The following is a 20,227-nucleotide window of genomic DNA, read 5'->3' on the forward strand; positions in this document are numbered from 1 at the left end:
TGTTTCGAAGCAGCTTTACACATTTAATGTGGTGATAAAAATAAATGAGATGTTTATGTGTAAGTTTGTCTCTGATGAACAAGCCGGTGCCGACTATGGCGAGAAAAAACTCCCCGAGACGGCATAAGGAAGAAAGCTTGAGAGGAACCAGACTCAAGAGGGAACCCGTCCTCATCTGGGTTTCACTGAATGTCCATTTATTACAGCTAAATGATGTTGAGGTGAAGTGATGATCAGATACAAACTGTAGTCCTGAGTCAGTGTAGCAGACTGTTAACATAAACTACAGTCCAAATCCCAACCCTCAACCCAGACTATTTCAGCCTGGGGGTCGTAAGTTTTTGGACACTTTGTTTTTTGTTTTTTCCTACGAGTACATTGTATTTGACCTGATAGTAGTAGTGCACATGTTTGATCTAAAATAATGAAAGTGATGAGACGGAACTCTTTGTACAAATAATTACACACACACACACACACACACACACACACACACACACACACACACACACACACACACACATTATGTGTTCCTAATTAAGTGTTTGCAATACATGAACACAATTAGTATCATTGTACATACAGTAACATGGTCATTTTTTAAACATATGCATTAATGACTCCTAATATAAATAATACAAAATTACATATATATAAATATCGAAAAATGGCCCTGAATCCTGTATGTACTGTAGATGTTTTGTTTGAAGTGTTGTGATCATGAAGATGAAATCCTGCAGGTTATTTGGGTTTGTACTGTGCAGAGTGGCTTTCAGTCCTAATGCTCTTAAACGTCGAGACACTGTATGACGAGACAGATCCTTACCCTGTTCAGCGCTGAACTGGTGAGCAATTCCAGCTGCAGTGTGGAAACGATTGCCCGTTGAGATCCTCCGCAGTATCCTGTCCTCTCTTGTATTTGTCTTCTGTGGACGACCAGCCTTCTTGGCAGACTTGAATGAGTGATGTTGTAAAGATTCAATATTCTTGAAATCACATATTTGGAATGACCAACTTGTCTTGCTATGGCTGATAGGGTCATTCCTTTGGCCTTCATCTGGACAACCTGCTGTTCAGTCACTTTAGAACGGCCCACCATCTTGTAGAGTCAGTGAAACTGGAAGTTAGGCTGCCAGTTAAATAGGGGTTGACAGATAATCAAGGAAATTAGCACCAGGTGCCAGATTACACAAATAACTGGGAGGTATCTGAAAGTGTTCTCTAATTTTGATCAGTGTGTTTTCTGCAAAATAATGTTTTTTTTTAAATGCCTTAGTTATTTTGTGGAAAAGGTGTTCTGGTAGCATGGTATAGACAGGACAAAAACTCCTTCAACTGTTGAGCAGTGAAGATGACATTATTTCAGAATTGTTCAATTGTTTATAAATTGTTCTCTGATTTTGATCCCCAGTGTACATATTTTCCTTCAATAAGTCTGGAAATGCAGCCATTACACTCTCTTTATGCCCTCGTTTTCAGCTTATCTTAATTTTAGTCACAATCTTCGCTTTCTCACTTTGTTTCGCCATCTAGCAGCGGCGTTTCGAGCTCGTACCTCAATTTTTGCTCGTAACAAAGCAAGAAATCGACCGAGTGACCGCTCGTACCTCGGAAAACTCGTGCATTAATGCACTCGTAGGTCAAAGTACCGCCGTGGTTCTGTTTTGGTTTCTATTGATTAGTGTGTAATGGAAAATTGCTGCACCAATCACGGATGTGGACGCAACCAGAGAGGCGGAGCTTCTAGTATCAACACGCCTTTGCTGTAAAAGTGATGGGAAGATCGGATCATTTTAGTGACTCGGTTCTTTGAATCTCATTTATGAAAATGAACGAACGCGCGTCCAGTAGAAAATAAAGAATCACTCTTAGAGACGAATCGTTCTTCTGAGTCACATTAAAGACTCGTTCAGAATCAAGGAATCGTTCATAACCGACTCATCACTACTCTGCATCATCAGTAATGAGCTCCGGGAGAAACTCCGTGTTCCAGGTGGAGGATGAAGACCCTCTGCCGGGATGGAGCGACTGTAAGACCCCTGAAACGGTGACTTTCTAGTCTTTATGGGTTTTATTCTCTTTTCAACACCGAGACTCACACTTTAAGAACCACTGAGCTAGGCTAACTAGCCGGCTAACTAATCTTAGCTTCAATAAGTTTCACCCGCAGGTTAAATATTCTACATTTAGTGAGCTATAAATAAATTATAAATATCGTAATAAAGAATAATTGAATGTATTCGTCTTTTGGTCAATTTGTGAAAAATATTCCAAGAAACTAGTTAACACAAAAACAGCGCTAGCGAACCCGGCTAGCATGAGGCTAATGATGATGTTCTCCTACACTATTAGCCGAAAGCTCCATTTCTGCTCACTGCAACATTTCTTTTTTTCATTTTTTCCTGCAAGTCCATGAATTTGATGTTAATGATCAGGATTAGACAATAAATGAGGAACAGATCACTTTTCTTCTCTTCACTCGGTACTGATGCTCCTGATCACCTTTCCACCTGTTTGAGGCTTTTATGGGGGATTTGTTTATCAATAATAATTGTAATTACAATAATTATAAATATTGCAACTAGCTATTTTAGTAATCAATTAATCTAATGATTTTTTTTAGATCAATTGGATAAAAAACAAACTTATAATTAGATGTTTTGTTTATTATAACTGTATATCATTAATCATACAAAATCATTTAAGTATGAAAGATGAAGCAATTTGTGTAAATCAACATTTGTATTGTATTTTACAGATGGCAAGTTGGCAAACATACTTAAAAATCTATATAAAATATAACTTTTTTTTATAATTTTTGTTTAAAAAACTACAGTAATTTTGTTTAGTTGTGAAAATATAAACATCTAGAATATATAATAAATAAATGTTGTATAATAATGAAATGATATGTATACATTAAATATTTAAAAATTGAAAACAAGCATTTGAACGTAGTAAAGCCGCAGTAAATCACTTTTTAGAACAGATAAGTTACTGTTGTAGACAAATGCTATAAAAAGAGAATGAAACGGAGAAACGCAGCAAGTTAACAGACTTAATGTATAAAAAAAAAGGAAAAATATGCATCAGTGTACAAATGCTGTTATTTACTGCTTTTAGATTTAGTGTTTGTTCACACCGTTTTAATTAAATCATCATGATGATGTGATCGAGTCGATTGCGCAACCTGATGCTCGTGAGTCACGACAGAACAGATCCAGTGCGAGTCCCGAAGTTACAAACAAACAGTTTACACAATAACACTTCATTAAACTACACCATTTTCACATGATGAGGATCACAGCATTCACTCACAACCAATTTCATTATTGATTAGATTAGTTGTTGCAGCTCTAAAAATAAATAATAAACTCAGTGTTTCAAAGAGAATAAAATCCCATACAGTTTGGAAAGTCACTGTTCCAGCAGTCGTACAGTCGCTCTATTAAACATTTTTCTACTATTGAACATCAGGTAGCTGCTAAGTGTGTAAGTAGCAGTAGAATATAGTAGACCCTTTAGACCAGGGGGGTCCAAACGTTTTTATTTACTAAAGTCCTGTATCAGATCTGTTACATATGAATTGTGTGTTGACACGACGTCTCTTCTGAAGGTTGTCCGTTACAAGACGGAGACAAAAAGTTATGAATGTGTCCAATTTAAATCTCAAGACGTGGCAAATTTGGCAAAAGAGAATCTTGACGGCAAACTTTTTAACAGCTATAAAGTGTAATCTATTAATATAAAGTGTGGGTTTGGTCATATGAGGGGATTTCAGTCAGCATCAGGGGGTAATTTTGCTGGTGTCGGCATAAAGACTAACAGCAGTGTGTAAGAGCAGTGTCTCTGTTGTGTTACAGCTCCATCCAACACTTTAAGTCTCGTAAGGAGCGCGAGACTGAGAGGAACCACCACATCCAGAGTCCAAACACTTGTCCCTCTGAGAAGTTGGATGCCGACCACGAGGGGCCGCGTAACTATTTAGCATGCCGGAGTCTCGATCGTTATCAGATTTAACCAGACAAATTGCTCCACCAACTAAGAACGGCCATGCACCACCACCCAGCTCAAGTTCCAGCTGTAGAGGAGAAACCAGCTGCAGCTCAAGATCCAGCTGTGGAGGAGAAACCAGCTGCAGCTCAAGATCCAGCTGTGGAGAAGAAACCAGCTGCAGCTCAAGTTCCAGCTGTAGAGGAGAAACCAGCTGCAGCTCAAGTTCCAGCTGTGGAGGAGAAACCAGCTGCAGCTCAAGTTCCAGCTGTGGAGGAGAAATCAGCTGCAGCTTAAGTTCCAGCTGTGGAGGAGAAACCAGCGCAAGTTTAGAATTCAGTAAAAGCTCCTTCAGCATCTGTGAGTAAAGACCAGATCTACAAGCACACAACATTAACAACAAAACACACACACACACACACACACACACACACACACACACACACACACACACACTGTATGTTTGTGTGGAACGTGTCTGTAACGTTTGTGTGGAACGTGTCTGTAATGTTTGTGTGGAACGTGTCTGTAATGTTTGTGTGGAACGTGTCTGTAATGTTTGTGTGGAACGTGTCTGTAATGTTTGTGTGGAACGTGTCTGTAATGTTTGTGTGGAACGTGTCTGTAATGTTTGTGTGGAACGTGTCTGTAATGTTTGTGTGGAACGTGTCTGTAATGTTTGTGTGGAACGTGTCTGTAATGTTTGTGTGGAACGTGTCTGTAATGTTTGTGTGGAACGTGTCTGTAATGTTTGTGTGGAACGTGTCTGTAATGTTTGTGTGGAACGTGTCTGTAATGTTTGTGTGGAACGTGTCTGTAATGTTTGTGTGGAACGTGTCTGTAATGTTTGTGTGGAACGTGTCTGTAATGTTTGTGTGGAACGTGTCTGTAATGTTTGTGTGGAACGTGTCTGTAACGTTTGTGTGGAACGTGTACACACATTTCCACCCCGTTTTGTGTGGATCAGATTTAGTGGTGTCACCGTGATAAACACAAACTTTTGTCATCTCAGTGCGCCAGTGCAAAAGCTTTTCTTGTCCAATGTGGGGAAGGAATTAAATACCCTAAGATGAAGTGTTAGCCACAAGAACGAAGAGGTTCAGAAAGATCTTTTTAAACTTCTTGGACGTTGCTGCCACCAAGTCTTACATCATACACAAGGAACTACACGACAACAGGAACAATACGGTGTCTGTAGAACAACATGTTGCTCTGCGTGACGTATTGCAGTGAATTTGTTTCTTTTTTTGTCACTCGGTTAAAATCAGACACATTATTCAGGACATTCAGAGCATTAACTCAGAATATTTAGGAAGTGCGGTATTCAGCTGAGGCAAGAACTCTTACATGATGACTTTTTAATGAGATTTAATGTAATGGCTGAGAGTTTAAGGTGTTGGATGTGAAATCCAAAGGGGTTTATTTGTTTCAGCGCAGTGTGAAAGATGCAAAACTGTTTTACATCTCATGATATTTAGACTGAGGGTCTCACCGCCCTGTTTGACAAACGAGAGGATTTTACCATGTGCTGTCACGTGACCACACACGCACACGGCCGAGACTCAGCGATTACCTGCTCCACCCTGTTACATGAAAGCACCAGCACACGGGCCGCAGTCAAAACATAATGTCTCTTATTATGTACTAAATTACTGACATCAACAACAACAGATTCAAGTATCTGTAAAAAAAGTTTCTCATACGTGCATTACATTTACATTAATGTGTTTTTTCCTGAGCTCATCAGTGCAGTATGTTGCATCACTTTCATGCTGTCGTCTATTATGATGTACAATATTAAAAACAAGATCTTTAAAGAAACTGTTGTACATTCATTACGTTACTGTGTTTGTTTGTGTTTGTTTCACACAAGGCTTTAAAGGACGATGAGTGGACATCTCGTCTGCGGCGGTAGAGGACGATGTGTGGACGTCTCGTCTGCGGCGGTAGAGGACGATGAGTGGACGTCTCGTCTGCGGCGGTAGAGGACGATGAGTGGACGTCTCGTCTGCGGCGGTAGAGGACGATGAGTGGACGTCTCGTCTGCGGCGGTAGAGGACGATGAGTGGACGTCTCGTCTGCGGCGGTAGAGGACGATGAGTGGACGTCTCGTCTGCGGCGGTAGAGGACGATGAGTGGACGTCTCGTCTGCGGCGGTAGAGGACGATGAGTGGACGTCTCGTCTGCGGCGGTAGAGGACGATGAGTGGACGTCTCGTCTGCGGCGGTAGAGGACGATGAGTGGACGTCTCGTCTGCGGCGGTAGAGGACGATGAGTGGACGTCTCGTCTGTGGCGGTTTGTCAGCACTGGGGTTTGGCTCTGAAGCTGGAAACACACCTGCTCCTAGTCAGAAGAAATGGTTGGATCTGTTTTATAAGGTTTGTGCAGACAAAAATGTGTATGAGAACATGATTAAACACAGGTCCCATAACCTAAAGGTCTTTATTTGTACAGAGGGAGAAATGTCCAGTGCAGGTCCACGACCAGTCGAAACTTTCCGGTGGACCACAGAAACGTCTTTGTGGATTCCACCCTCCTAAAGTGTTCATTTCAGACTTTCAGGTGATCATCTCTTTCATGTCACATCACTGTGGACCTGCACAACTATATTTGTGACCACACTCATGTGCTTTAAATGTCCTCTGCTGTGGGATGCAGAAATACTTGTTGCAATATTTATTTTAATATCCTCTCTTTAGCGCCCGCCAGAGTTTCCTCACACCTCCACTCGCGCACCGCTGCTACAGTTTACATCCCTAATCATATAGAACAATATCTGCTTTATCTATTCCCATTTCTCATCCAGTGATCAAATAGTGGAAGCACTGAGATCAGTGTAAAAGACTTTGGTTTTTGCTCAAGTGTGTTAAAGTGTGTTATATTTATAGATCTTCATTTCACTTCACTTCTGCCCTCAGACTCTCACTAGTGTACAGAGATGATTGTGGATTAAACATATTAATGTGTGAATGTTAGATTTTCAATGTTTCTTCTTATTTAAATCTGTAAAAATACCAAGACTAAAGGTAAATAAAACCTGTGTTCCACACTCTTTATTGTTCTTTACCAGGTCATAAGTGTTCCACCTGCTGCAAGTGTTCCACCTGCTTTACTCCACTCCTACTGCTGTAGCGCCCCCTACCTCCACCCCCACCATTATACAGCCTGCACTTTTATGTCATTTAAGAAGACCCTTATATCTGTCATTATCATCATTATTATGTTTAAGTTCATAATATACAATATGTGTCTTTACAGCCTGGTAGTCAAAGTCCATCTCCTTCGGCCAGTCCTTCATCTGCATCCAGTCCTGCTGTTTCTTCCAGTTCTGCTCCTTTAATTATTTCTTGCTGGTGTTCTAAGCGACTCATTTTACTGTTTATTTGTGTGGATTTACTACTATTATAATCTATAGTTATTTATGATTAGGTTGTTGTTTTAATCCCAATTAGGGATTTTTTATCATTGTATTTGATTATATCTATTGTTAAATAATCTTTATTAATATATACATCGTTTTGTAATATTTGTATTTTTGTGTGTTTGCATCTATTATAATTTATCATTTGACATTTTTGTAGCATTTTCAGTAATTAAAAATAAAATGTTTTATTCATAAAACAGTGACTCATGAATTATTCTGTGAAACTGCTGAACACATTATCATCTTCATTATTATTATTATTATTATTATTATTATTATTATTATTATTAAGTAGAATATAAATAAATAAATACGAAACATGTGCTATATAATAAAGTTTTGTTAAAAATGTTAAAGGTTAAATAAGTACATTAAGAAAATAAATATACATCCATTTTATGCCCCTTTATTGGAAAAATTAGTCAAATCATACAGATATTAATTAACATGAGTGACAAGTGATGTATTTTCATTCACATCATCAGTATTTTTGTGCACTATTGGGGGATTTATAAACATCGATCTGCCATAAACCATAACAAATGTCCATCATCTATCCATTTCCTTTCTCTTTTTCCTCTATTCCCTTCTTCCCCTTCTTTTCCCCTCTTCCCACCCCTTAACAGACTATTGATCTCCAGCTTCACACAGCTCACATCCTCAACTCTCAGTCTCACAATCATCTCCACTGTTTTGAGCGTGTTAAGCTCCAGGTTTTTATGACTGCACCATGTCTCTCAGGTCTTTCTTCACTGAAGCAGGGTCGTTGGCTGAAACTGATTTTACATGATGAGGATTAATCTTTCTCATATTAATGAACTAATCATGTACTACAGTATTTAAAAAGCACTTGTATTCCTCTCAACCGAGAACAGAAAGCTGAGGGTACATTGGGAACAAGTTTCCCAAAACTGTATAGTTGCAATCTGGAAAACCTCGAATCGATATTTGAAAAGAACTTAAAATCCTGTCAAACATGAATGAGGTTTATGTATTTGTCACAAATTGTTACTCAATCATGAAAATAAATAAATAAACAGCTTTTCTTGTTTCCGCATTGTGCTTGTAACATAAATGGACAATAGGAATTCCAAAATTAGAAGAGGACTCCAATGTAAATAGAAAAAGTTTTCATGATAAGTCCTTTAAAAAATAAATAGTAAATATGAAAACAAAAATAAAAGTAAATATAAAGTAACCATATCGTTCCAATTCATACCGGATCGGTCGAGATTCGGGTTACCAATGACCGACACAGCTACTGGAGGAAGTTCAGGATCCAGGATTGTGGTGTTAAAGTTTAAGACTTTATGCAGTAGAAATAAATTTACATGGAAGTTTGCAATAACACAGTCCACACACAGTCTTGATAAACCCTCTTCAGCTACATGTGTAACGCCCACATTCCTCATTATTCTCTAAAAAGTAGCATGTAATTCTCTTATGACCGCTTCATGACCCTCTGTCCCATCCACAACTTCATCTCTTGGCTGTCTGTTCTTCTGACACATTTATTACTCTTGATAAATCAGCCTTCAAGAATAAGAGATGTTGTGCTCATTACTGCTTCATTACTGCTGATTCTAATCACACATTCAGCACTTCCTTATATACCGACCATAATCACAGTGTTAATGATCAGTGTAATTACTGTAAACATATAAATGCTGTGGTGACCCCCGTGTGTAATGCTGCATGATGGCACTGCTGGATTTGTAAGATTTGTTTGGTGAATACGGTCGTTGAAATACTCGATTGTGTGGGTTTTGGAAGAATAAAATCATTTGTGAGACTTGTGCAAAATGGTCACAAACACACTAAATGTACCCTTAAAGTTTTAAATCTGTAGATATAAAAATGATCAAAAGATGAGACGATCTACAAGCTACAGAAAATCACTCTGCTTCATACTATTGACTATAAGTCTCATCAAATTATCAATCTCATGATCTGCTCTCTTCTTCTCTTCTATACAGAGATTCAGGGAATCCTGGAGCTTTCTGGTAGATTGGAGGTGTAAGGTGTTCATCTCCTCCATGTCTCTTTTGGCCTTTTCTCTTTCGTCCTTCCATTTCTCTGTCTCATTTAACAAAGTGGCCTCCAACTGAGCAACATGTTCCTCCAGCCGCTCTCTGTCTCTCATCAAATGATCTCTCTCTTGCTCAGCACTATTCTTCTCTTCCTCACAATGATTCAGAGAATCCTGGAGCGCTCTGATAGTTTGGAGCTGTAAGATGTTCTTTTCCTCCATGTCTACTTTGGCCTTCATTCTTTCATCCTCCCATTTTTTTTTCTCAATTTCCAAAGTGGCCTCGAGCTGAGCAACACGTTCCTCCAGTTGTTCTCTGTCTCTCATCAAATGATCTCTCTCTCTCTCTCTCTCTCTCTCTCTCTCTCTCTCTCTCTCTCTCTCTCTCTCTCTCTCTCTCTCTCTCTCTCTCTCTCTCTCTCTCTCTCTCTCTCTCTCTCTCTCTCTCTCTCTCTCTCTCTCTCTCTCTCTCTCTCTCTCTCTCTCTCTCTCTCTCTCTCTCTCTCTCTCTCTCTCTCTCTCTCTCTCTCTCTCTCTCTCTCTCTCTCTCTCTCTCTCTCTCTCTCTCTCTCTCTCTCTCTCTCTCTCTCTCTCTCTCTCTCTCTCTCTCTCTCTCTCTCTCTCTCTCTCTCTCTCTCTCTCTCTCTCTCTCTCTCTCTCTCTCTCTCTCTCTCTCTCTCTCTCTCTCTCTCTCTCTCTCTCTCTCTCTCTCTCTCTCTCTCTCTCTCTCTCTCTCTCTCTCTCTCTCTCTCTCTCTCTCTCTCTCTCTCTCTCTCTCTCTCTCTCTCTCTCTCTCTCTCTCTCTCTCTCTCTCTCTCTCTCTCTCTCTCTCTCTCTCTCTCTCTCTCTCTCTCTCTCTCACAGATTACATAATATTACGCACAAATAGAGCATTTCTCACACAGATAATGTGGTGATAAAAATGAATATGTGTAAGTTTGTCTCTGATGAACAAGCCGGTGGCGACTGTGTCGAGGAAAAACTCCCCGAGACGGCATAAGGAAGAAACCTTAAGAGGAACCAGACTCAAGAGGGAACCCGTCCTCATCTGGGTTTCACTGAATGTCCATTTATTACAGCTAAATGATGTTGAGGTGAAGTGATGATCAGATACAAACTGTAGTCCTGAGTCAGTGTAGCAGACTGTTAACATCCCAACTACAGTCCAAATCCCAACCCTCAAAACTCCTGTTCTTACTCTGTTTTGTTTCTGCGTGGACTATTTCATCCTGGTGGTCATAAGTTTTTGGACATAGGTGATCCTAATAAAGTGTTTGTAATACATGAACACAATTAGTATCATTGTACATACAGTAACATGGTCATTTTTTAAACATATGCACAGAGTCGTTAAAGACTCCTAATATAAATAATCCAAAATTACTGTAACATATAAATATCGAAAAATGGCCCTGAATCCTGTCTGTACTGTAGATGTTTTGTTTGAAGTGTTGTGATCATGAAGATAAAATCCTGCAGGTTATTTGGGTTTGTACTGAGTGATAGTTGTTTCATAAACACCTTCTTATAAAATCTAACTCAAATGTTAAATAAAAATTCACTCTAAATTTGTAATCAGCGGCGTCTCACCATCACATTCCACTACGGGAGCGCAGGAGGAGGAGATGCCCGACTGCATGGAATACAGGAGAACATCAAATCCCCTACCATTAGATAACTGCAGAACACAGTGTAAATAACTACATATTTTCCTTCAATAAATCTGGAAATGCAGCCATTACGCTCTCACACAGTCGTTACTCTCTTTATGTTCTCATTTTCAGTCCTAACTATAATGATGTTCATGACAAAACTGGCATGAAGAAACGTGTTCACATGTCACATTTTCATCTTCAAATTGTATCACTGGTGATGATGCCACTAATTCATGCTGATTTTGCCAAGGTGTTAATGATCAGTGTAATTACTGTAAACATATAAATGCTGTGGTGACCCCCGTGTGTAATGCTGCATGATGGCACTGCTGGAGGATTACACCAATGGAAGATTAAGGAGAGAAAGAGTCTCCAGGGACCATGATGATTTCTCGGCCCATGATGATGACTGAATAATAAGCTGATTTAGATTCCTACAGCTGTGCTCCTGGATCTATGTGATCTATGCAGCTGCAGGACGTGATGACTGGCTTCTTGGTGACTTTAACAATATGTAGAAATTGTAAACATTGTCCTGATGTAGTCTATAATATGACAGGTGACAGAGGCATCACCCCTCAGATGCTCCTCACCTCCAGAAATGCAGATGTGGAGCTCTGGATGTCTCAGGTGGAAGACTTTATACCACCCGGAAAAAGTGTGTAAGATTATCAGGGTGTGTGGTGTTTTGCACAATGTGGCACTGAGGACCAGTTTCCTCTCCTCCTGACCTCCCTCCCCTCAGCATTATGACCCCGAGCCACAGCCCCCTGCCCCACAAGAGCGATATAAACTAAGTGGAAGAATCCATGAGGAGGTCATCCGGGGTTTGTAAGGAAGACAAAAATAATGGTTGTTATTAGTGTTTATTGTGAATCTTTGTAGTAAAAGATTAAAATCAAGATTTAAAAAGATAAAAAAGATTTGACAAGACAGAAATAAAAAATGATCAAAAGACGAGACGATCTACAAGATACAATAGCTTTACACTCAGCTTTATACTATTGACTATAAGTGTAAAACTATCATAAATAGCCATAAGAGAAACAGAAAGAGGAAAAAGGCATGTTCAGACTCTCTGTTTCTCTTGTCGTCTTCTTTTTTTTCTATTTCTCCTTTTCTTTTGAATGTTTTCTTGTCTCAGCTGAGCAACAATTTCCTCCCATCGCTCTCGGACTCTCATATAATGATCTGTTTTATTCTCTGAAGTCTTCTTTTCTTCCTCACAGAGATTCTGGGTATCCTGGAGCCCCCTGTTGGTCTGAAGCTGTAAGTTGTTCCTCTCCTCTATGTCAAGTTTAGTTTTCTCTCTTTCATCCTCCTGTTTTCTTTAAAATCCAACGTGGGCTCAAACTGAGCAACACGTTCCTCCAGTCGCTCTTTCTCTCTGATCAAATGATCTCTCTCCTGCTCTGCACTATTTTTATTTTCTCACAGTGATTCTGAGTATCCTGGAGCTCCATGGTGGTCTGTTCCAAAGTGAGCTTAAGCTGAGCAACATGTTCCTCCAGTCGTTTTGTTCTCTCTTCCAGCTCTCTCTCTCACATTTTACAGTTTTCTCCAGTTCCTCATGGATTTTCAGGGAAGACTGGAGCTCCATGGTGGTCTGATCCAAAGTGACCTCAAGCTGAGCAACATGTTTCTCCACTTTCGTTTGTTCTCTTGTCCAGCTCTCTCTCACATTCTACAGTTTTCTCCAGTTCCTCATGGATTTTCAGGAAGACTGGAGCTCCATGGTGGTCTGATCCAAAGTGACCTCAAGCTGAGCAACATGTTTCTCCACTTTCGTTTGTTCTCTTGTCCAGCTCTCTCTCTCACAGTCTACAGTTTTCTCCAGTTCCTCATTGATTTTCAAGGAAGACTGTAGCTTCATGGTGGTCTGCTCCAAAATAAACTCAAGCTGAGCAACACGTTCCTCCAGTTGTTTTTGTTCTCTCACCCAGCTCTGGCTTCTCTCAGTTATGTCCTGTTCCTGCTGCTTTCGCTCAGAAGCCAAAGTAGCCTCCAGCTTTTGCACCGTCTGTAGCAGAATGGCTTTCTCTTCTTTCTCTTCTGTTATCTTCTCTATTATTAGAAGAGAAAATGCATCCAAGTCTTTCTCTACTTTCTCCATGTGCTCCAGCTTCTCCTTCATTTCAGCAATCTGCTTAGTTTTCTTCGATCTTCTGGTTTGAAAAATCTCTCTAAACCTTCTGAAGAGCTCCATGTTTATGCCTCTTTACTCACAAGCAAAAATCTCGGAAATGAGAGAAACAGAGACGCGTTTCCAATTATAGACGTTGTCTTACTGTGACGTCACAGGCAGATGCCCCGCCCTCCGTCTGTGACGTAACCCGGTCTCTTTTAACCTGACACTATGCGCATGCGCACATTACAGAGGTAAAGAGCGGATAAAATATCATGTCTTCACAGCTTTTCTGTTGTTCCTGAGAGAAGAGCGATATTACAGTCATAAATAAGATAAAAACGGCTGTAAACTGTGTATAAAGCGAGTGAATCCGAGTTGAGAACCGGAAGTTGACCGGAGTGACTCTATGAATGTTGCAGAATCATAAATGACCAGTAGGTGGCAGTGTGATGTGTATTAGAGCTCACTGTCACAGCAGGTCATTAGAAGTAGTGGAGCTCTAATGACGTCATTAATAGCGAGGACAAGACACACAGCAGTTTGGGATTCTTTTATTGACTTTATTGATTAATTGATTTGGAGTATGATTGTGTTTCTGATCAAAGTAAGTTCATGTGTATGGAGTAAAACAACCTGTACATTTCTCACTTCCAGACAGTATTATGAGATGTTCATCTGCTGGAAGTTCATGTTTAATGCTGCATGTTTTATAGGATTTATGAGCTGGAATAAATGTCCAAACATCTTAAATCAACACTGAGTGATTTTTTGGTAGATATTAGATCTTTTACATATTATTAATTTTTTAATATCTGTGATTTAAATACACATTTATAAATATAAAGGCTTTTAGTGTATATTAGAGATTAGAACATAAACCGACACAAATTAAATACAATAAAAAATGTATTAACTGAAATAAAACATCAAAATATAAAGTTTCAAAATAAAATCTATCAATACATTTAAAATTATAACAATATATAATAATAATAATAATAATAATAATAATAATAATAATAATAATAAGTTAAATACAGTGCAGTATTACAGCTTAAATATTTGAATTTATTTCAGATCAATTTTATTCATCCATTAAATAAATGGTGTCAGCGTCAGAGTAGTGTATTTACATGATCTGTTTCCAGGGTTTTCACGAACACAACTCTGTTATTACTGTTCTCTTTTCACAGCACCGTCTCTTTCAGTTCTAATGAAAGTTCTCATGTATTAAGAGGGAATTTTATGAATGATCAATAATGAAACACCTTCATTACTGTTAGTTATTTACATATTTATTTACAGTAATAAAACTATTTCTGTAAAAAAGAGAAAGAAATAATTAATAAAAGCAAAATAAATAAAATGATGAATTCAGTGGAGCAGAACGACAGCACGATGACCTGAAAGAGAAAAACAGAGATGTGTTACTTTACATAATGTGTGTGTTTGACCGGTACACAGTGTGTGTGTTTAGTAAAGTTTTGTAGGACATTATGAGGACAGTATGACTTACGCTGTAGATGGAACCACTGCATGTTCCTGGATGGATGGAGGTAGGGCTTGGTGTGGCGGCTGCTCCCTGTCCACTGCTCAGCCATAGTGATACACAGTGACCTCCTGCTCACCAGCTTTCCATTCAACTCTCTGATGGCATTAGTGTCTTCATCCAGAGAGGAATATCAGACAAATCCAAAGCCTTTGGACCGTCCATTGTGCAGTACCACCTGTAGGAGTGAGTGAGGAGATACAGAAAGCAAAAACATGAGCATTACATCACTCTCATGTAGAAAACCATGAGAAATAACAAGCACTGTCTGTATCCTATAATATAAACAGAACAGCGGTGTTCTTTTATTAACAAGGTTCTGGTCTCACTGGTGAATGAACAATGAAGCACTTTTATTTAAAGGTCATTTTCTGAGAGCAGAAACTTGCTGCAAGTGTACACTGGTTCTGGTATAATAGAGGATCTAATCCTAATTCCTACAGAAAACAGAACAAATTCAGCATCCAATGTTTGAGTGCATGTGTGTTTGCATTGCTGACTTTAATAATACACACTGATCAATCACTCAGTATTAAACCAGTTATTACATGTGACCAAACACAGCTGTGACCAAAACCTGCTCCAGATCATGAAGGTCTCTATAAAACACACTGGAAATAGAATCAGAATAGTTCCTGTGTGTCCAGTCTGAGAGGCTGCGGTGTGAATCCCCTGTTCCACTGCTGCTGGTTTTCTTTTCCAGGATCTGCAACTGGAACATCTGTAGATGCAGACAATCATCTCATGTTAGCATCCAATCAGAAGGTAAATGTTGCTAACATGAAAAGTTATCTTCTGTTTTGAATCTTTAACTGCACTTAACACAAAACTAATCGGACGGCTTTGACTCACTCTGTGGATGGATGTTCTTGTTGGCGTTGGGTCTTGGGTCTGGGCAGGGTTTTGAAGGCGAGATGGTTTCTACCTTCATGCCATGACTTCGTCCCTGGGTGGTCTGAGAGGGACTTAAGTACACAGTCCTGCAGCCCAGCACCCTGCCGTTCATCTCCATGATGTCTTCTCGAGCCTCATCAGGAGATGAAAACGTCACATACCCGAAGCCTTTTAAGCGTCCGTTCTTCATCATGACCTGTACGGGACAGCGAGCAGAAACACAAAGCAAAGAACGCACATCAAACATGTTAGAGGTTAGCAATATCAGAGCTCTCCACATTCAGAAAATACTCCAGCTGAGTACAGGGAGGAAACCCCAAGTTACTGAGAAAGAAGGAAAATGTAAGGATCAGTAGTTATAAATGACGTGTGCAGTGAGGACAGTCCCAAATCTCAGGAACGCTTCCTACAGGTCCGTCATCCACAGTACAGTCCAGATTTCTCAGCAGCAGTGTGACTGTCTACAGAACAACAACATCCAGTGTGTTCATCACTTCATTTACATTTCTTTAGGTTAAAAAAAAACAGGAAGCATTCGGCATTAGACTTTTGAGTAAGTTGTGCTGTGTGATTCGTGATAATCAGATTTATGGTGAGACATAAACACCTTCAACAAAGTCAGACTCATAAATAATATTTTACCTGATTATCTACACACAGTTATACATTTTCTCACATTCTCTAAAGTCTCCAAAAGTCCAAAGGACTTCAGCCTGTTCTTTTTTGATCCTCCACCTTCTGCTCCTCCACCTTCTGCTCCTCCACCTCTAAAGAAGTGTCAGATAGAGATGGGTTATATATAACATTCTTTTTCGTATCCTGGTCCAGGTGATTTACCAGAAGGCATACTTGCTAAGGCTATTTCTGTATCAGATATAAACTCATCCAATTGTAATGCTGTACCCACACTTATTGTAGGAATACATACATTTTGAAAAAGGCCTATAATGTTGAAGTGTCAGCAGATAAAGGAGCAGTATATAGTGATTTATAACATTGGAAGAAACAGCCATTTAATTGTTAATACTGGAGTGTAGTGGTCATCATGTCTGTTTTATATGCAGAAGGTCTTGGGTTTGACCCACAGTGGAGACATGCTCTTGAGCCTCTGATTTTAATTTCCTACTCAATTACTTAGTTGATTGTTGATGCGTTAATAAATGAGAATGTGCATGCACGTGTTTTTGGAGGGTTTTTTTACACAACAGCGTTGCCGCGATTTGTTTGATGAAGGCATGCTATAAAAATACATACAGTACATGTTTATCTGTCAGGAATCCACCTGCCACGCCACCTTCGGCCCCCTTCAGCGTGGTTCACCAGTATACACTACAACACCTGTAGCAGCTGTAAGACTTGATTTTTCAGCCACATTTCGCGAGTTCTTCTGCGGCTGCACCGAGATAACCGACGTTAAATAGCAAGTTTTTTTTTTGTGCTCGAGATATTAGGTATATCGACATAACCGATAAAAAATGCTTAGAAAAAGCGAGAATTTGGGGTTCCACTTCAAAAACGTCGACTTAATAGGGTTGTCAAGGTAACCGAGGGCGAGATAACCGGGTTCCACTGTATTCACAATCAAAACTAAAGTGGCTTCTGCTGTTGTGTTGAGCTCTTAAACATGTTCCTTTCACAGCTGAAGTATGAAAACAGAACACCGGGTTAGCTTCTAGCTTCGTCGAGGCATGTAGATTCTGAAGGAGCTTCGGCAGATTGGAGTTGCTGTTTATCGCAGTAGATACGAGCTTCGAACCAGAAAGACACAGCTTACATTTAACAGTTTTTGTCTTTATGCTTAACTAAAGTGAAATAATGAGCATATTTCCACTTTGAGAAACTCATCTTGCTCTTGCCTCGACTCGCCATTACAGACCTGAATAAACGGAGACACGCCCACAGCGCGTCTTCTTCGTGTTTACAGTGGTTCATCCACCAATCCTACAATGCGACGCTGCTGTAAGCTGGTTAGGCTGTAGTCTACACTTCAGCCCAAATTCATTCATTTAAAAAAGTAACGGGTAACGCACCATACGGTAACGGAGTTACTTTATTTTTAAAAGTAATGCGTTACAGTATTAGTTACTGTCAAAAGTAACGCGTTACCGCCCAACACTGTTTATTTGCATGTTTGTCACACTTTAATGTTTCAGATCGTCAAACTAATTTAAATATTAGTAAAAGATACACAAGTGAACACGACATGCAGATTTTAAATGAAGGGGAAACAAAATCCAAAACTACATGGCCCTGTGTGAAAAAGTGTTTGCCCCCCTGTTAAAACTGTGCTAACTTTATCACTTCAATTCAAAGAAATTATTCACACATGGCAAAAACATGGAACAGTGACCTTCCCAGGAGTGGCCGGCTGACCAAAATTACCCCAAGAGCACAGAGACCACTCATCCAAGAGGTCACAAAAGACCCCACAACAACATCCAAAGAACTGCAGCCTCACTTGCCTCAGTTAAGGTCAGTGTTCATGACTCCCCCATGAGAAAGAGACGGCAAAAACGATCTACACGGCAGAGATCCAAGACGAAAACAGCTGCTGAGCAAAAAGAACATAAAGGCTCGTCTCAGTTTTGCCAGAAAACATCTGGATGATCCCCAAGACTTTTGGGAAAATACTCGAAAGTTTAACTCTTTGTAAGGTGTGTGTCCCATCATGCCTTGCAGAAAAGTAACACCGCATTTGAGAAAAAGAGCGTCATACCAACAGTGAAATATGGTGGTGGTAGTGTGATGGTCTGGGGCTGTTTTGCTGCTTCAGGACCTGGAAGACTTGCTGTAATAAATGGATCCATGAATTCTGCTGTTTACTAAAAAATCCTGAAGGAGAATCTGTTTGTGACTTCAAGCTGAAGTGAACTTGGGGTCTGCAGCAGGACAATGATCCAAAACACACCAGCAAGTCCACCTCTGAATGGCTGAGGAAAGACAAAATGAAGACTTTGGAGTGGCCTAGTCAAAGTCCTGACCTGAATCCTATTGAGATGCTGTGACATGACTTCCAAAAGAAGGTTTGTGCTTAAAAACCCTCCAATGTGGCTGAATTACAACAATTCTGCATAGATGAGTGACCAAAATTTCTCCACAGCGCAGTAACAGACTCATCACAAGTTATCACAAACGCCTGATGTCAGTTGTTGCTGCTAAGGGCGGCCCAACCAATTATTAGGTTTAGGGGGCAAACACTTTTTCACACAGGGGCATGTAGTTTTGGATTTTGTTTTTCTCAATAATAAAAACTGCATGTTCACTTGTGTTATCGTTTACTAATATTTAAATGAGGTTGATGATCTGAAACATTAACATGTGACAAACATACAAAAAAATACAAAATCAGGGAATTGCAGTTGCTCCGTCGGCAAACATCATAGTCCACGGAGAGACTCCTGTCTGACCTCGTCCGTCCTCACGTGCCTCTGCATGCTTTATTACGCTCTTCATTAGCGTTGAAGACATCCGATTACTCCTCCAATCCTTTAGTTCTACAAAGCCTTAAAATCTGGAAACAATTTAGAAAACATTTTGGTTTCCAGGCAGCATCAGGTCTGTCTCCTATATATAAAAACCCTCCTTTCTACTCCCTATTTCGGACGGATCCTTTGCACTGTGGTTTAGAAGGGGCATTGTAAACATTAATGATCTATTTCAGGAGAATACATTTGTCAATTTTTCCTACCTGTCAGAAAAATTCAACTTCCCTAAAACTCATTTTTTCCGATATCACCAAATTCGTGATTTTGTAAGGAACACATCCTCTCATTTCATTGGGAAACGGACCTTTCACGGATGAGGAATGGTCCAAGGCCCTTGGTCGTGTACATTCCTCCTCTATATGCGCCCGTCATTCGTTAATACAGTTTAAATTGTTGCATAGAGTGTATTGGACAAAGACCAAACTATCTAAAATTAACCCTTGTTTGGATCCAACTTGTGATGGGTGTCGGCGGCTCCGGCTACTCTTTATCATACTTTTTGGCTTTGCCCAGCCTTGACCTCTTTCTGGACATCAATTTTTAAATCAATCTCTGAATACTTTATTTTAGATATTAATCCATGTCCCCTAATAGCATTATTTGGGCTCAACCCCACAAATCCCTCCTTGTCATCCTTACAATCAAACATGCTCGCCTTTTGTTTAATAGTAGCAAAGAGACTTATATTACTGAACTGGAAGAATCCTCACCCACCCAGTTCTTCCCATTAAATACATGACCTGTCTCAGTTTATTCAAATAGAAAAGATCAGATTTACATTACTTGGTATTACGAAAAAGTTTTACACCACCTGGCAACCATTCTTCTCAGCAAACCGGTTCATTCTCCTGCTCTACTGCAACTGTGAATGTATGTAAAAGTGCAAACAGTGACCAAGAAGCTTTTCCCTGTGGTAGTTTCTGTAGTGTAGTGGTCATCACGTTCACCTCACACGTGAAAGGTCCCTGCTTCTACACCAGGCAGAAACAAGGTTGTGATTTTGAAGCTAGTGTTAAATTCTTAGGCCTGTAAACTGTGTTACTCGACAGCATTAGAGAAATGTAAAAAA

At 39.7% G+C, this 20,227-nt stretch overlaps 2 protein-coding genes across 2 annotated transcripts in view; one reads left to right on the forward strand and one right to left on the reverse strand.

The window, feature by feature from the left end:
• Positions 1-20,227, forward strand: part of LOC124384606 (eukaryotic translation initiation factor 4 gamma 3-like) — a 246,425-nt gene that overhangs the window by 180,053 nt on the left and 46,145 nt on the right. The gene's annotated exons all lie outside the window — the stretch shown is intronic.
• LOC124384616 (eukaryotic translation initiation factor 4 gamma 3-like) overlaps positions 1-20,227 on the reverse strand; it is a 96,236-nt gene that overhangs the window by 67,315 nt on the left and 8,694 nt on the right. The gene's annotated exons all lie outside the window — the stretch shown is intronic.

The sequence above is a fragment of the Silurus meridionalis genome, chromosome 4 (assembly GCF_014805685.1).
Source record: "Silurus meridionalis isolate SWU-2019-XX chromosome 4, ASM1480568v1, whole genome shotgun sequence".
Taxonomy (NCBI): Eukaryota; Metazoa; Chordata; class Actinopteri; order Siluriformes; family Siluridae; genus Silurus; species Silurus meridionalis.